The sequence below is a fragment of the Erithacus rubecula genome, assembly GCF_903797595.1.
Source record: "Erithacus rubecula genome assembly, chromosome: 15".
Lineage (NCBI taxonomy): Eukaryota > Metazoa > Chordata > Aves > Passeriformes > Muscicapidae > Erithacus > Erithacus rubecula.
Window position 1 is genome coordinate 7,704,321 of NC_136667.1, and position 15,590 is coordinate 7,719,910.

Here is a 15,590-nt window from a genome sequence, read left to right on the forward strand (position 1 = left end):
AATCTGCCCTGAGGCAGATTCGGGCACCTCCAGTGAGGCTAACCAGCAGTGCAGCAACAACAGTGAAGGGTTTGTTTCTACAGAGATAAACAAATTGCTGTGAAATGTGCTCGCACCACCGAGATGCTGCAGTGTGCACAGCATCAGCAGGACCCAGTGACACCAGCTATCTCATTACAGGGCATTTCACTGTAGTAGCTGCATGGGTATAAATCCCAAGTTTTGAGCCATGACTGCAGTGTAAGTCTATCTTTATTTTTCTGTGCAGCACAAGGATAATGGCTGCAGAGAGAAAACAAAGATGCTCAGTCCAGTACTTTATCTACAGGGGAACATTTCAGCTACTGCATCCTGAATAGGAAACACCAAGATCTGTTACAGCAGGGAGGGCAGAGGCAACTGATCCTGACTAAATGGCATAAGGAAAGTAAAATTCATTAACAAAAATGCAACACAACACTTATTGGAAAAGAAACAGGATGAGATCCTTGAAAGGCTCACAGCTTAGCTCCTGAACAGACTATGCAAGGTCTGGCCAGGAATGTCCATGCTGACCACAGAGATTTACACTCCAGGAGCTTTCTAAGGTGGGCTTCATTTAGAGAGGGATATTTGATCATAAACAACAACCATCAGACTGCAGTATCATGGTTTCACTACTTCTAGTCCATCTTCTTTGCAGCATAATGCCATGAAGATGTTTCATGAATCTGCATATACTTCACATAGTACATAAATCTGCACACACTTTATAGTTTATCCTAAATTTTGTGTATGAGAAAGAGAGGGCACAGCAAAGAATATCAATACTGATAGAAACCTGGATCACCGTCAGCTCTCCTGGCTGTGCCCCAACACTGATAAAAGCCTTTTTGTGGTTGTGGGGGCCGTGGGGACATGCAATTTTAATATCAAAACTTGATTCTCCGTGTTACGGCAGAAGTACTCAGCAGTCTCCCTTCAAGGAGACCAAATTAATTAGCATAAAGTGGGGGTTGTAAATAACAGGTCATCAGTTTTGGCAGGGAAATTATAGGTGTTTGGCAGCAGGATAAATACTGGAGGTGAACCCAGCCCATTGCTTTTGAAACTTTTTATTTACTGCTGGTCGCAGCTGCAGGCTCTGATGGCTGTAAACATTGCCTTGAAGAAAGGGATGGAGATCCCACAGAGCATCTGTCCATGGGGTACAGTGACAAACCCTCCCACCAGCAGGGAAATGCAGTATCAAAAGCAATGCAGTAAGATGGGGTGTGTCAGTGAAGCTGCACTTCATTTGGCTCAATGCATCAGGGAAAATTATTTCCATGAAACTGTACAGAAAATGTTTTCAAAATATCCTTGAAAGGCTCCTGGAAACAGTTCTGAATATCTGACAAGCAAGCACAGTGAGTATTCCTCTTTGTGCCAGTAAAACCAGAGGCACAGAGGTGAGTCCTGAGTGTCTTTTCTCCAGGGTTTTGTTGGCTGGGGTCTGTGACAGTTTTTTATGTGATGACTGGAGCCTGCACAGCCAGGAATTTGTGGAGCTTTACAAGGCTGACACTCCATTCTCTTTTAAGTGCCCCAGATATCTGCTCTCTAGCAATCCCTTCAGGGCCAGGAGAGATCCTTAGGGAAGCTCTAACCCAGGAGGTCAGGCAGAGAGGGGAAAACAAAACTGGGTCTTCATTTCCTTCAGGAGCAGAGGTTGCAACATACACAATCCACACAGGCTATGCCTTGCAGGCTGTCCTGTCTAGTCCAGGATTAAGGATATAGTTTATGGTTTTTTGCCATTCCACAGCTGAGCAGGACCACTTGATCCCTCAGGAAGGTCCTGGATGCCTTCCTGAGGATGCTGAACACTCTGTCATGTCTGGGTGTATTATATCACAGCCATTTAACACCCTGACTCCCTCCCTGCCTTGGCACACTGGCCACTCTGTGGCAGAGGGGCTCTTATTGTTTCTTTCCATTCACATGTTCTGGGCACACCAGCCACAGTCAATTTGTCTTGTGTGGGCAGATATGAAGCCAGGGGGAAACAGCAGCACACAGTTTCCATCCTGCTGGGATGCTCAGAGCTGTCCTGGGCCATGCAGGGATGCCAAATAACTTTGGGGGTTGGGTGCTTTTTTTTGCTTTTTTTTTTTTTCTTTTTTTAATTCAGGGAGGAATTTAGAGCACGTTCTAAAATTATTTTTAGTATACATGTAATGTCTTTTATATTCAACTTCATTTCCTGGCCAGTCCATGTGTCCCAGTGGGGGGTTGTGCCTTCTCTGTGACTCCTCCTGGCAGAGAGCCAGTTTATTAAAAAATGAAATGAGGATTCTCATTAAATGAGAAAAATCATGTCCATCATCAGAGCTTCTCTGTCTCAAGGCACCATTGCAGAGCTGCTTAACCCTTTCTTTAGTCTCCTTGCACGAACTCTTTGTGCATGGTACCCCAGAGGCACTTCCCAAATATCATGGACTTTTCTGGAAAAAAAAGAAATTGAGGTACTTCCCACCACTGGCTTTTTTCATCAGCAGACTTAGCATTTAAAATGCACATTTCTGACAGCAGCAATTTTTAATGTTCCTACCACATTATCACCCAGGATGTCTGAAAACAAAATTATTGCTTTCTGTCCCACATCTTTCCTAGCTGCCTGTGGTGCTGCTGATGCCCAGGAAAGCAGCAGGTATGCTGGATGATGCCTGTTTTTCACTATGGGGTAGTGAGGAATTGCCCTTCAATACAGTGCACCTGAATTTTAGTTGAACTGTAGCCTGCAGCTCAGTGGAAAGACATTAAAATGAAATTTCAGTGTTTCACTCTAGAGTTGATGTTCCACCATACCTCAGAAATAACTGATCAGCTCTTTCCCCTGCCTCTGTCTTCACCCATGGCTCTGGGGGACCCTGTCAGCAGCCTGGTACCACATTTACCAGGCAGGTCACAGAGAAGAGTCCCTTAGACACATGTTCAAACCACTGCCTGATGCTGTCAGTGCTGCCCACATGCATTTCCCATATTTTAATGAGGATAATGTCAGGACAAGGTTTTCCAGGTGAGCCCAGAGTCTAACGAAGGATTTGTGGCAGTGTAACCCGAATCTATGAAAAAGCCAGGGCTTTGAAATGTCACTCCATCCTGGTGCTGCCAAATACAATATTAATGGCAGAAACAAAAAGGTAATTGATTCACCCATCCCTTTGCCTTTGGGGTTTTTGGGGATGCAGAACTCCAGAGAAAAGAGCAACAAGGATGCCTTATGGTGCCTCCCTGACATCTTGGTGATACATGAGAGGTTCAGTGACTGTTGGGAGTCCCTCCCCAACAGCAATTTAGTATAAAATTCTGCTACAACAGCTGCATCCACTAGTCCAGGAATGATTCAGCTCTCACCATGAGTGCTGTTCTCAGTTACACTGTGTAACACAAACATGGAAAATGTGCAGAGGAGGGTTATGAAAGTTATTGTTTTAGCTGGAACAACACGAGAATGGGAGAAAACACAATTAGAAATATGAAGCAGCTATAAATAAACAGGCACACCCTTGCAAGAGTGGTCATCCAATAAATATTTGAATATACTAACACCTGAAATCAAAATGTTAAAAATAGTCTGTAGCTCTTGTTTTTCAGAAAGGAAGGTATCCTGTTGCCAGAAGATTCCTGAAGCATTTGAGAGGAGAGGTCATTGTCACACCTACCAGCTGATGTGAACCTGCTGCTCACCAGGAGTAACAGGGGATATTTGGGCTTTGCAGAACCTGATTCCCACAAGGTGTAATTGCAGTCTCCATATCTGTCCCTGTTCCATCCCTATCACTGAAGCTGCAGCAAGAGAGGCCCCTTCTCCTGTACCCCAGGTGCTTGCAACAGCAGGTGAGGAGGAGGAGGAGGAGGAAGGGCTCTGGCAGCTGTGCTCATGGCCTGGGAGGAACAGTCACATGGAAAAAGTCAAGTTTTTTTCCCAAAGCTTTTAAACCATCTGCAGAGCAGGGATGTGTCCCTCTGACTGGGTTTTGTTTGTATTACTTGTCCATGTGAAATTGTGAGTGTGGGTGCAGCACCACATGCAGCAGAGCTGTCCTGTCACATCCCCTGCCACACAGGGCTGCTGCTCTGTGGGGACTGACACTTCTCTCTCCAGACCCCTCCTCTACCCATCACCACCAGTTAGCCCAGCACACTTCTCCTCCATTTGCATTTGAAAACGATATCTGCTATTTTAGACTTGAAGTGTGGGTTATCTGTGCAAAGCTTGCTGGCTCTTCCAGCTTTATCAATGTCACAGAAGAAGTTGTGTCTTCATGAAACTTTTCCCACTTCCATTCTCAAAACACCACAGGACCAGCAGTGTCACTGCTAAACATTTTCTAGCCATTTTTCTGGTTTTCCTGGTTTTTCCTGTTTTCCAGTTTCCTGGTTTAAAGAAGGTCATAACAAAAGTAAACTTTCTATTAAAGAACAAAACTTGCTCAGTATGTCTTGCTTTACTGTTGGAACAGGAATCATTTTTCCAGTTGTTGGCTGATCATCAGTAAACTTTATAGACTATGCTGAGGCCTCCACCAGGGACACTGCTAATTCTTGCTGTTGCTTCTTCTACAGCTTTGGCCTGTAAAAGGACATCTAAAAATTATTTTTACAAAAGCTTTTAGTTTTTATGCCACAGCTTCAGCTTCTGGGGCTATGCTCTCAAATAGAAATTCCTTGCAAGTTTTAAAAGAGAATGGAGTTAAAAGTGCACAGTCCAACAAGTAGGACAAATGTAGCCAACAGAAACAGAGAGAAGGCTATGGAGGAAAATGCAGGATGTCAGAAACAGGATATAGTGTGTCAGCCTTAAGATTCTGACCTGGAATATGCTTTGATCTCTGCTCCCTTTGTCCTATTCATCTCAGGCATGGCTAAGCCAATGGCCACAGGCACCAACATGCTTCTGCCCTACAGCCATCCACCAGCACTGAGCTCCATCCATACAGGGGGTTGTATTAATTTGAAGTGTTTTGAGTTGCTCTCATATTTTCACACCTCTGTTCCAGGCATTTTGCCCCACTTTGAGGAGAATGGAGCATCACAGGGGTTGGGCTGCTTTGGGCGTTGCACAAGGCTCACAGGACTCCAGGAAAGAGCTGTCCCTTCTCATCCCCACCAGCATTAGACTGACATTAATTTGGAAGTACAGGTGATCACACAATGTAATTGTGTTTATAAGTGTGAATTAAACTCATCAGTTTTGCTTATTATTTCAAGTGGTTTGGTTTTTGCTTGCTTTCTGCTCCATCACTATTGTCTCTGCAGAAAAGAGACAAAGCTGCTGCTCTGTTCTCAGCCACAGCCGTTTATATCTTGTAATAACACTCCTCAGGATACAAGGAAGGGTATTAAACCAATAATGTAAAATTAGGACAAAGACACAACCTTTGGGACCTTTCTGCTCAAAAGCTGTCACTAACATTAACACCTCGCTTTTGTTTTCTCTGCTGGATTGCTACCCTGCAATCCTTCAGCCAGATGGTCTTTAATTCTGTTTATTTGAGCTTAATTCAAAGCAAAATAAGTCCATGTCTTTAGGGACACTTCCAGCACTAGAGTGCTGACACCTCTGAGAGCCCAGTGATAACAAATCGTTTAAGAGCCTCTAAATGCCGGGGGCAGCAGAGCCAGCGCCCGTCAGGTCACAGCCAGCTCTGCGTGTGGCCACTGCGGGCTGGACACATCCCAGCCTCCTGGAACCCCTTTGCTGCCCAGGGATCCCCAAGGGAGCAAAGGGAGAAGAGGCTGGTGAAAATCCAGACACATCTGAGCACTTGGCAGGTACTTACTGTGCCTTTTGAAATCTAACTTTGAAATCACAGCTTGTCTTTTCAGGAGTTTGTTGAGATACTGTCTTGCTGCCCTTTGGATGTTTTTCCCTTAACGATTCCCTAAGGAGAATTGGCTGACCAAAATAAGTACTTAGTAATCCTTTGGAAATCAGATTTCTTTAAATCTCCACTGCCAAAATACACGTATTTGTAGCGTGGAGTTCCTTGTACCCACTCATATTCAGATGATTTTCTAATTGTTTCTCTTGCTATAAGCCTGTCTGCAAAGGATTCACAAACAACTTTAGAGGTCCCACCTCTAAAAAAAAAGTCTGTCCTAAAATCGACTTGCAACCAGATGTGCCACAGTATGTTACACACACACAGTGCTATTATTATCCCTCCCTGTTTTCGTCAGTGATTAAAGCTTTTATGATGTAACCCAGCACTTTGAAAGGGCTTCTGCTGTTCCACACCGCGGTTGAGTGCTCCATCCCACATTAATCTCCCTGATTGCAGGAGATGCTGCCCCAGACGCTCTGGGAGACAGAGCTGTGCTTTGAGCGCAGCCACCAGAGCCCTCAGTGCATTTTGTTTCGAGAGGTGTCTCCTCTGGAGAGGGATGAGCTGTCTGGGGAGGCGTTCCAGGTCCCTCTGGACCCCAAGGAAGGCAGTCCAGGCCAGGAGATACAGGGGATGCTCCCAGCCCTCCCTTGCTCTGTGCCTGCTTGCCAGCTGTGCCCCCAACATCACTTACAGCTCTGCAGCTGCCATGACAGTCAACCTCAAATCTTCCCCTTCCTCTTTTTCCTACATTTCTCCCTTCGGAGTATATGCAAGGATTGATTGAAATTGTTTTTTTAAAAAAATAATTACATCACCTGATAAATTTATCAGAAAAACTTGAATTGCATTATGTATACAGTATACAGTATAATGTAGGATCTTTAGAAGAACACATTTAGAAAACCCCAAAGAGCTGTCCACATTTCCACCCCGATGGCTGTGCCCAGGAGCAGGGAGCAGAGCTGTGCCGTGTGTTTGCCCTGCATTCATTCCCTGTGCCTCTGGCCGAGCCGCCCCGGACACACCTGCACCTCCCGGCTTCTGCTGCCTCAGCACCCGCCGCAGGAGGGAGGGCATTGGATCCAGATAAAGAATACGCCTTGTTCAACAAACATTTGGCTAGAAATGCAGACAGCGTAATCGAGATACTCATCTGCTTCAGAAAAGGCTTCTGAGAAGTGAAGTTACGCCCTTGCTACGTCATATATCCATTTATAACTCAGTTACCTTCCCCTGGGAATTAGCAGAAGTTAATCACTATGTAAACTGCAGAATGTGTGGGAAATTGTCTTTTATCAGCGCCAGTGTTACCCCTGGGAATGGGAGGGTTCAGGCACCAGCGTGCTCCCTGCAGCGATTCTGCCTGCTGCTCCTGGATGCTGGGTGTTTGGGGTTTTTCCATGCCCTGTGGACCCCACAGTCCCCTGACATGACTGTGTTTAAGGCCATTCTGCTTCTCACCACTGGGCAAGGAAAAAAGATGTCAGGGCTGGTGGTACCTGAGAACCTTGCAGAGAGTGACACAAGGATGTACAACAAGCCAAATAGGGAGGAAAGCTCCAGCCACCAGGGCTGAGCTGCTCCTGGTGCACTTAGAGATACACACATGTACTACTCACCTCCCACCCAGAAGGGCAGATTAATTACCCTGAGCATCACCAGAGTTTCTGTAATCCCCACTACCAAGGGCCAGGGCAAGCTGTTGCTCTGTAGATAAAGACAAGTTATTCCCCTTCAGAGCTGCAGCTTCCAAGCTACCAGACAGGATTAATTTTATTTCTTTTTTCAGTTATGTTGAGTTTTTCACTTGCTCTTAAAAGGTGCAATTGCAAGAATATAAAACAAATCTATGCATATGTGAGAAGATGGTGCAACTTTGTTTTGAGCAAGACCAGGGAAGTCACCATTTCTGTCCCAGAGTAGTGCTGAATTTACTCTTTCTCTTTAATTTGGCAATTAACAAAGGCAATACACATGCCCAGTGACCCGTGCCCATCACTGCTGAGCTTGCTGAGCAGAGCTGCCCAAACTTCATGCCCTGAGACAGCTCTCAGCTCCTGTGAGGCTGTTCAGGCTGGACTGACAAAATGGGACTTGAGCTTTGCTGTTGGACAGTGAGGCCCAGAGTATGGTGGCATCAGAGACAGAGGGGTGTCAGCTCATCAGGATGTTTGGAAGAACATTTGGAAAAGGGAATGGATGTCTTTGTACATTGTTACATCACAGAAAATCTGTGGGCCATGTTCTGTGATTCCTGAAGTCACCCTGCAGAGCTGCTTTTGTCCTTCTAAGCCAGGTATAACCTGTGCTTTCTTGTTGCTAGTGTTGGCCCACAGCAAACAAGCTGCAAAAGTCCCATTAGCATTTTCCCACAACAGCCTCCTGAGAGCCAGGACTGTGGTGTTACCTGCACTGGAGCAGCAGCCAGTCCCTGAGCCAGAGCCCTGATGCTCCCCTGGCCAGGGCCATGGTGCTGTACCAGGGGTGCCTGTGCCCAGCACTGCTGCACCAGAGAACCCTGGGCTGAGCAGCAGGCACAGCTCCATGCCAGAGCACTTCACTTCAGTGGGCTCAAAGCAAATATTGCCATGGTTTCACATTCCTGACTGACTTTGTGTCAGAGTACATCAGCATAAAGAATTGGATGAGCCCTCAGGTTGAAGCAAGATGGTTGTTATTTAGATCTAATGAACTGCAATAGGCAGAAATACATAAATCATTCCTGGCCAAGGAGTAAATCAAAGGCAAGTGGCTGAGATGACACCAGAGCCTGAATTCCATTCTGCTCAGGGCCAGATGCATCCAACAAGAGTGAACTCTGTGTTTCCTGATGAGCTGCTTTTCCCAGCACCTGAGTTAAATGCTTTGAAACAGTGACTGACCTACACTTTCTGCTGAGACCATGGCTGGGACAGCCACCCCCCCGTGAAAGTCTCTGACCTGGCCATCACCTATATGGAGGTGAACAATCATCTCTACAGGAATGTGGACAGTTCCCTATGCTGTGCAGGGTTTTACAAGGGCTTTCAGCCTCACTGAGCTTCCTTTATTCAGTTTTTAACTAATGGGAAGTAATTTGAACACTGGTGTAACCCCTGGATTCAGCAGAACTGCTGACACAGACAGGGCTGGATCTGGCCTGACCCTCATTAGCAGGAAAAATGACAGATTGTCCCAGTTGCCATCAGAAATCCCTACCTGGCCCTGCCACTGCACCCCAAAGGTATCCGTCTTGGATAAATCATAAAGCCAGCCTCACATCCTCTCCTTGAAGACTAGATGAAGCTGTGTTCAAATGAATTAAACCTGCTTGCTCTTTTTTGGTGATGAACTTGAGGCTGATGAAAGTGAGTTATTTTTAGTGCTAGCTAGAGGCACAAGTGAATGGCTGGCAAAGCATGGAGTGCACTTCCCTGCCCTGCCAGTGCATCCAGCCAGGACTGCACCACCCAGGCACAAAGGATGCCAAGAGTCTTGATGCCATGCTCCACCTTGGCCCTTTTATTTAGAGTATGCCCTGTAGTTCCTGTTTTGCAAGGAGAGGGTCCTTGCAGCTCAGACACCCCCCTTGGGTAGGTGAGAGCCTGCCTTTCTTGGCCAGTGCCAGGGGATACATTGCTGTCTTCAGCATTGGGGTCTGGCATGGGAGCCCCATGGTTCTGCTCCTGAGGGAACATTGCTTTTCTGCCTTGGAGCAGCTCAAAGAGGAATGCCCCAGGTGCAGCTGCCTGTGCTGTGAGAGAACACTGTGACAGCACTGCCACGGACTGGAGAAGGAGGAGGAATCTTCTACTTTTGGTTCAGGGCTGACAATAGCAGCATGAGCATATAAACTGGTTTCTGATGCACATCCTGCTCCTTGCACCAAGGGGCAGAGGAGATGTTGGTACTGGATGAGCTTCTATTTCCTCAAAGTGCTCTGAGGGCTGCTGCTCATTTCAGATTTGCTTACTGTAATGTGTCCTTTACTGTGGTCGTTTGTCTTGTTCTTTAAAGGCTACAGTCTGACATTTGGTCTTTACTGGATTCCACACTGCTTGTGAGCATAAAGGTCCTGTCTACTCAAATAAAGTTTTAGCCAAGATGCTATTTACAAGTTTCTCCAAAATGTCAATATTTGCTTTTCTGCAAGCTAGCAGGGTGCATCACGCTTCCTGCTGGATAGCACAGCAAACTGCAGCTGCTCAGTGTCCAGAGTGTGTTTCTGAGCCCTCAGAATGTATTTCTGGGGGCTGATGTCCTGGGGAGCTGCCTCCTGCACATTCAGCTGTGGCTCCTCCAGTGAGGATTTGGCTCCTTGTTTTTCAAAGTTTATATTAGCAGTTACTCATTGGGCTTTTTATACACAGATATCTCTTAAACTGTTTTCTTCTGTTCCTTGGTGTATTTATTTGGGCTGCATGCATGGTGCATTTCTGTCTGGGATGTATACTCAAAACAGAATAGGCAAGTCTTTCTTTATGGCCTTGGTAAAGTCAGCTGCTCCTCTGGCTGTTGTAAAAACAAATGAGGAGTTTAAATCTGCAAGACAGGAAGATCATGTCTTGTGTTTACAAGCAATAAGTGAGCAGGACCCTATTGGAGGTGGTGGTCCCAAAGGCCAGGGGGAGCTGCAAGTGTGAAACAGAGTCCCTGCCTACAGCAGCTGCAGATCCAGGCCAGCACAGGCAGGTTTATCTCCCTAACAGGACAGCTGGAACATTGCTCCACGGGCTGCAGCAGTGTCCAGTCTCCTGGTGCAGCATCACCCTGCAAGCACTGTGCCTTGGAGGGTCATGTCTCCATAGCTTTGCAAACTGCCTTCCAAACCAGGCTTTCAGACAAAACTCCTGCAGCCTGTGTGCCAAATGCCTGGGTGTCTTACACTGCCTTGGCTCTGGAGACAGCAGGACTGTGGGGCTCTGGCAGCAGAGTGACCCTTGCAGCCACACATGCCCAATCCCCTGCAGCAGTGCCATGTGCCATGGAAACCCCCAAACTCTGATGGCAGGAGGGGGAGATGAGCTATGGGTGCCATCCTCAGTACCAGACCCTCCTGCCCCTGCTTCCCAGGGTCTGCTCTGCCCCAGCACCAAGAAAGGGGGATCTGTTTCCATTGCACCAAACTGCACCTGTTTCCCCACAGCATTATGTTCATCTAAGTCATTCCCCCAGAAGCAACACTGCTTTTCTGTTCTACCAGAATGCCCTTCCACTGTTGCCTGAGGAAAAGGGTACTGAACTCTTGTTTGCTGTGCTTTAGGACATGATGAGGGGAGACATGAATCAGAGAGAAACCTAAGAAACACAGCAAGGTCTTTTCCACAGAGACTGGCCTGCACTAGACCTCTGCTTTGTGCAATGAATCAGTGTCCTTCTCAGCAATATTATGAAACATGATACCCTTAATTCCACAGTACTCAGGATACAGAGCTAAACTCGCAGGACTTAATCTATTTAAACTGTCCTGTGATATATAATATATTCAAGAAAACAGAGGTACACTCATAAGAGTTAATCCATTTAAAATTGATTTTGCCTCTAGCCTTTGTGAAATATCTGTGCAGGAGAGCCTGGGGGCTTTCTGCATTTTTCAATTAGGAAAGAGACTGGTCGAGTCAACCAGGCACAGGGCAGATCTCAGCTTGCTTTATTGCAGACATGCTATATCCAGTATTTCAAGCAGTACCCAAGAACCAAACTGTTGGAAAGGAACTGGGGAAAGCCACCAGAGTCTTATTTCTTCCAGAGAAGATCAAAACAACCCCTGAGAACTGCTTCAAAGACAAGCAAGTGGAAAGGTCCTAAGGGAGTGAGCATGCTTAAGCTCAGATCTCATGCATTCAAATAAATGACTTTAAATCGATTCCTTTGCCAATCCCTGAATGGAGACTTAGCATTACAGAGTGCTTTGAGTTGGAAGGGACCTTAAGAACCATGGAGTTCCAATCTGCCTGCCACGGGCACCTCCCACAAGACCAGGTTGCTCAAAGGCCCATCCAGCTGGCCTTGAACACTTTCAGAGGTGGGGGATGATTCACTTTTCCCTGAGGATGGCTTTAGCTGTTGGATACAGTGGCAAGACATGGTGCCTTTCCCCTTGGAGCATCAAACCCGTGTCGATGCAGGGGAAGTAGTGGCTCCAAAGCCTCCAGCGGGATTTGGTCCCGCGGTTTCACTGTGCGGCTCAGTCGAGGGGAGCCAGGCTCTGGGGAGCGCCCCGCAGCCTCTGCACATCACTTACAGGCTCTGCGGGCACACCGGAGCCCCTCGCTGCCCGGTGCCACCAGCCCGTCTCCCATTGCTGCCCGGTGCCACCAGCCCGTCTCCCATCATTGCCCGCTGCCACCGGCCCATCTCCCCTCGCTGCCCGGTGCCACCAGCCCGTCTCCCATTGCTGCCCGGTACCACCGGCCCATCTCCCCTCGCTGCCCGGTGCCACCAGCCTGTCTCCCCTCTCTGCCCGGTGCCACCAGCCCGTGTCCCCTCGCTGCCCGGTGTCACCGGCCCATCTCCCCTCTCTGCCCGGTACCACCAGCCCGTCTCCCCTCGCTGCCCGGTGCCACCAGCCCGTCTCCCATCATTGCCCGGTGTCACCGGCCCATCTCCCCTCGCTGCCCGGTACCACCGGCCCATCTCCCCTCTCTGCCCGGTGCCACCAGCCCGTCTCCCCTCGCTGCCCGGTGCCACCAGCCCGTCTCCCATCATTGCCCGGTGTCACCGGCCCATCTCCCCTCGCTGCCCGGTACCACCGGCCCATCTCCCCTCTCTGCCCGGTGCCACCAGCCCGTCTCCCCTCGCTGCCCGGTGCCACCGGCCCGTCTCCCCTCGCTGCCCGGTGTCACCGGCCCGTGTCCCCTCTCTGCCCGGTGCCACCAGCCCGTGTCCCCTCTCTGCCCGGTGCCACCGGCCCGTGTCCCCTCGCTGCCCGGTGCCACCGGCCCGTCTCCCCTCTCTGCCCGGTGTCACCAGCCCGTGTCCCCTCGCTGCCCGGTGTCACCAGCCCGTGTCCCCTCGCTGCCCGGTGCCACCAGCCCGTGTCCCCTCGCTGCCGGCTGCGCACGGCGGGGCCCCAGCGCCACCCTCCGGGGACGCGGCCGCAGCCGCTCGGTCCCGCTGCTCTCCCGGCCCCGCATCTCCCCCGGCAGCGCCTTCGGTTCCCTCCTCGGCGCCTTCAGCGCTGCTTCGGGGCTCAGCCCGTGCGGAGCATCAGGGGCCGGGATGGGGCTCGGTGCGGGATGCGGCTGCGGCTTCCCGGCAGCGCTGGGGATTGAGGCACTGCGCCTTTGTGCTGCCTTTTCAGCTGTGGAAAGGGTATTTTCCCGTCATTTCAGAGCCAGCTGTTAAAAAAGGTGCATTTAAAGGGTTCTTAAATCTTCCTATCTTAGTTAAGAATCTTATCCTTTGGTTTGATTTTTTTTCACATAAAAAGAGTTTGTTTGGGGTTTTCTTTCTGTTTGTTTCTTGATCAGCTCCATCCAGCTCAGGAGAATCACCTCCAGGAGGAAGAACAGGAGGGCACTGCTGCAGAGGAAAGTGAGGAGGCCTGTCCAAGTGCTGCTCATATCAATAGATATTCTGATAATAAATTAGCGTGTAAGTTTAGTAACGTTGCGGATATGAGCACTTCATATCTCTTTATAAAGGACTCCTCTTGTTATTTATTGTTCCTTCCAGAATTAGCTGAGGAAGGAAATGGGAAATTGCACTCGCTGGCATGTCATGGAGCTGGCTGTGGGGCTGAGGAGGAAATGAAGCAGAAGCCAGCTGAGAACAGCACCTTGCCATCTAACACCACAGGGTGGTTTTGGCCCATGTGAGGAGCAAGACAGCTTTGACTCAGCACTCCTGGGTGAAAGCTTAAAATCAAATCAGCACAGCAGCAAGCATTTCTGCTGCTTTCTCCCATAACTGTCAACTCCTACCCAGTCACAAGCTTGGGTGGAGGATCCCACTGTGGAGCTGAAGATGGTGAAAAGCTCCCGATTGCCCCAGAACAACAGGGACAAATGGGCTGTGTTCTCCCCAAATTCAGCAGTGATGTGTTTCTCCCCACTCTCATGAAGGTCACTGGTGTTCTGCATGCTGGGACACACAAAAAGGAAGGTCAAGCATGCTGCCTTCCTACTGAAGAGAGCATTTCCCTCCTGTATTAAATATGGAAGCAGACATAAGTAGCCCTCTTGTTTTTCCTGGGGTCATCTGAGGCACGGAAAATTCTGGAGGAGGTTGTTCCTTATTCTCCACTCCTCACTGCTTCCCTCCAACTGTTGGCAGAGCCAGAGCTGGCAGAATGGAGAGGGCTGGCCTTGAACATCCCATTGCTCCCACAGAACACCCACCTGAGTGGGTGCCTGGCCTCTGGGCAGCCTCTGTGCAGGGAACTTGAGGCACAGACAAAGAGGTATTTGTGTGGGGTTTCTTTACCTGTACCAAATGAATATTTGCCAGAACTCTGACCCTGCAGTGCCATATAACCATTGGCAGGGTAGTGATTTTTGTGGGTATGAGCTTCTAAATCACTTACAGAAAGAAACAGAGAGATGATGGCGCAGCTTTTGGTGCTTTGCTGCAAGCCTTGGCCCATCCCACCAAATCAAGCACCATGGGATAGCTGGGATGAAATCTTCAAATCCACACACACAGGATCTAGGCATCATCCCTGGAATGCACCAGCAGCCCTAGGCCATCAGGGCTTTAGCAGGAGCTACTTCCTTCCAGGAGAACACTGGATCTAAAATAAGTTACATTTCTTTCATTGTTTCTTAACTTGAGCTTCTAAAAGTTCAAACTGCTTCTGTTTTCCTGGTGTTAGCCATGCACACAGATTGGGAGTTTAACCTGTAATTCTGGCTTTGCTGCTGCTATTAAACATTCACACTGGGTTTTTCTAAACCAGGAGCAGAAACCTTTAATTTCATTCCACTAGAGTTTAATCTAGGACTATGACATTTCAGTTCCTTAGTAATACATATTTAACACTCCCAAAATTAACCAAGAGGAGGAAAAATGTTGTATATAAGCAACTACAAGGATTTTATTTACAGCCAGTAAAAGCTCTAAATTTAGAACAAAGATCTCAACAAAGACCTTGCAGTAACTCCTTCTGCCTGTTAGGCTGCATAATTTAGGGTTCTGTTCAAAAAGCAATGTGGGAGATTTTCATTTTTCCTTAGTTTGAATTTTTGGCTGATGAGTGGCAGAAAAATCTAAAATATTGAAAATTTCTTCTATCTGGGAAAACTATTTCTGCAGGATGCTGGTCCTACCCTGGAGCACACAGATGTTCCTCATCTGCAAGAGCTCAGGGCAGCTCTGTCTTTATCTTCTGGTAGGTACAGGTCCTCTCTTGGACACAGAGGGGCTGTGAATACCTTTGGGCAGGGTTATCCCTGCCCCATGCTGGTGCAGATGCTGCTCCAGCAAGGTGCTGGTCTAGAGCTTGGCAGTGCTGTACTGCAGTATGTGAAGTGCTCCATGGCTTGGCTGTCTTGACTAACTGTGTCACTAAGAACTACATTCCATTTTATGTTCTTTAATGTTGTTGCTTTCTGTGCCTCCATAGATGCTTGTTTATTACCCACAGCCCAGAGATGGTTTTGCTCCTCAGCACAATACATCAGGTCCTTTTTAGCACAGCCTCAAAAATTCCCAGAGTGATTTCAGCTCCCCCAGAACCACAGTGTAACTCAACATATGAAACAGAAAACCAGAATTTCCCAGTAAGCTCCTGTTTCTAGGCAGAAGTTATTGCTG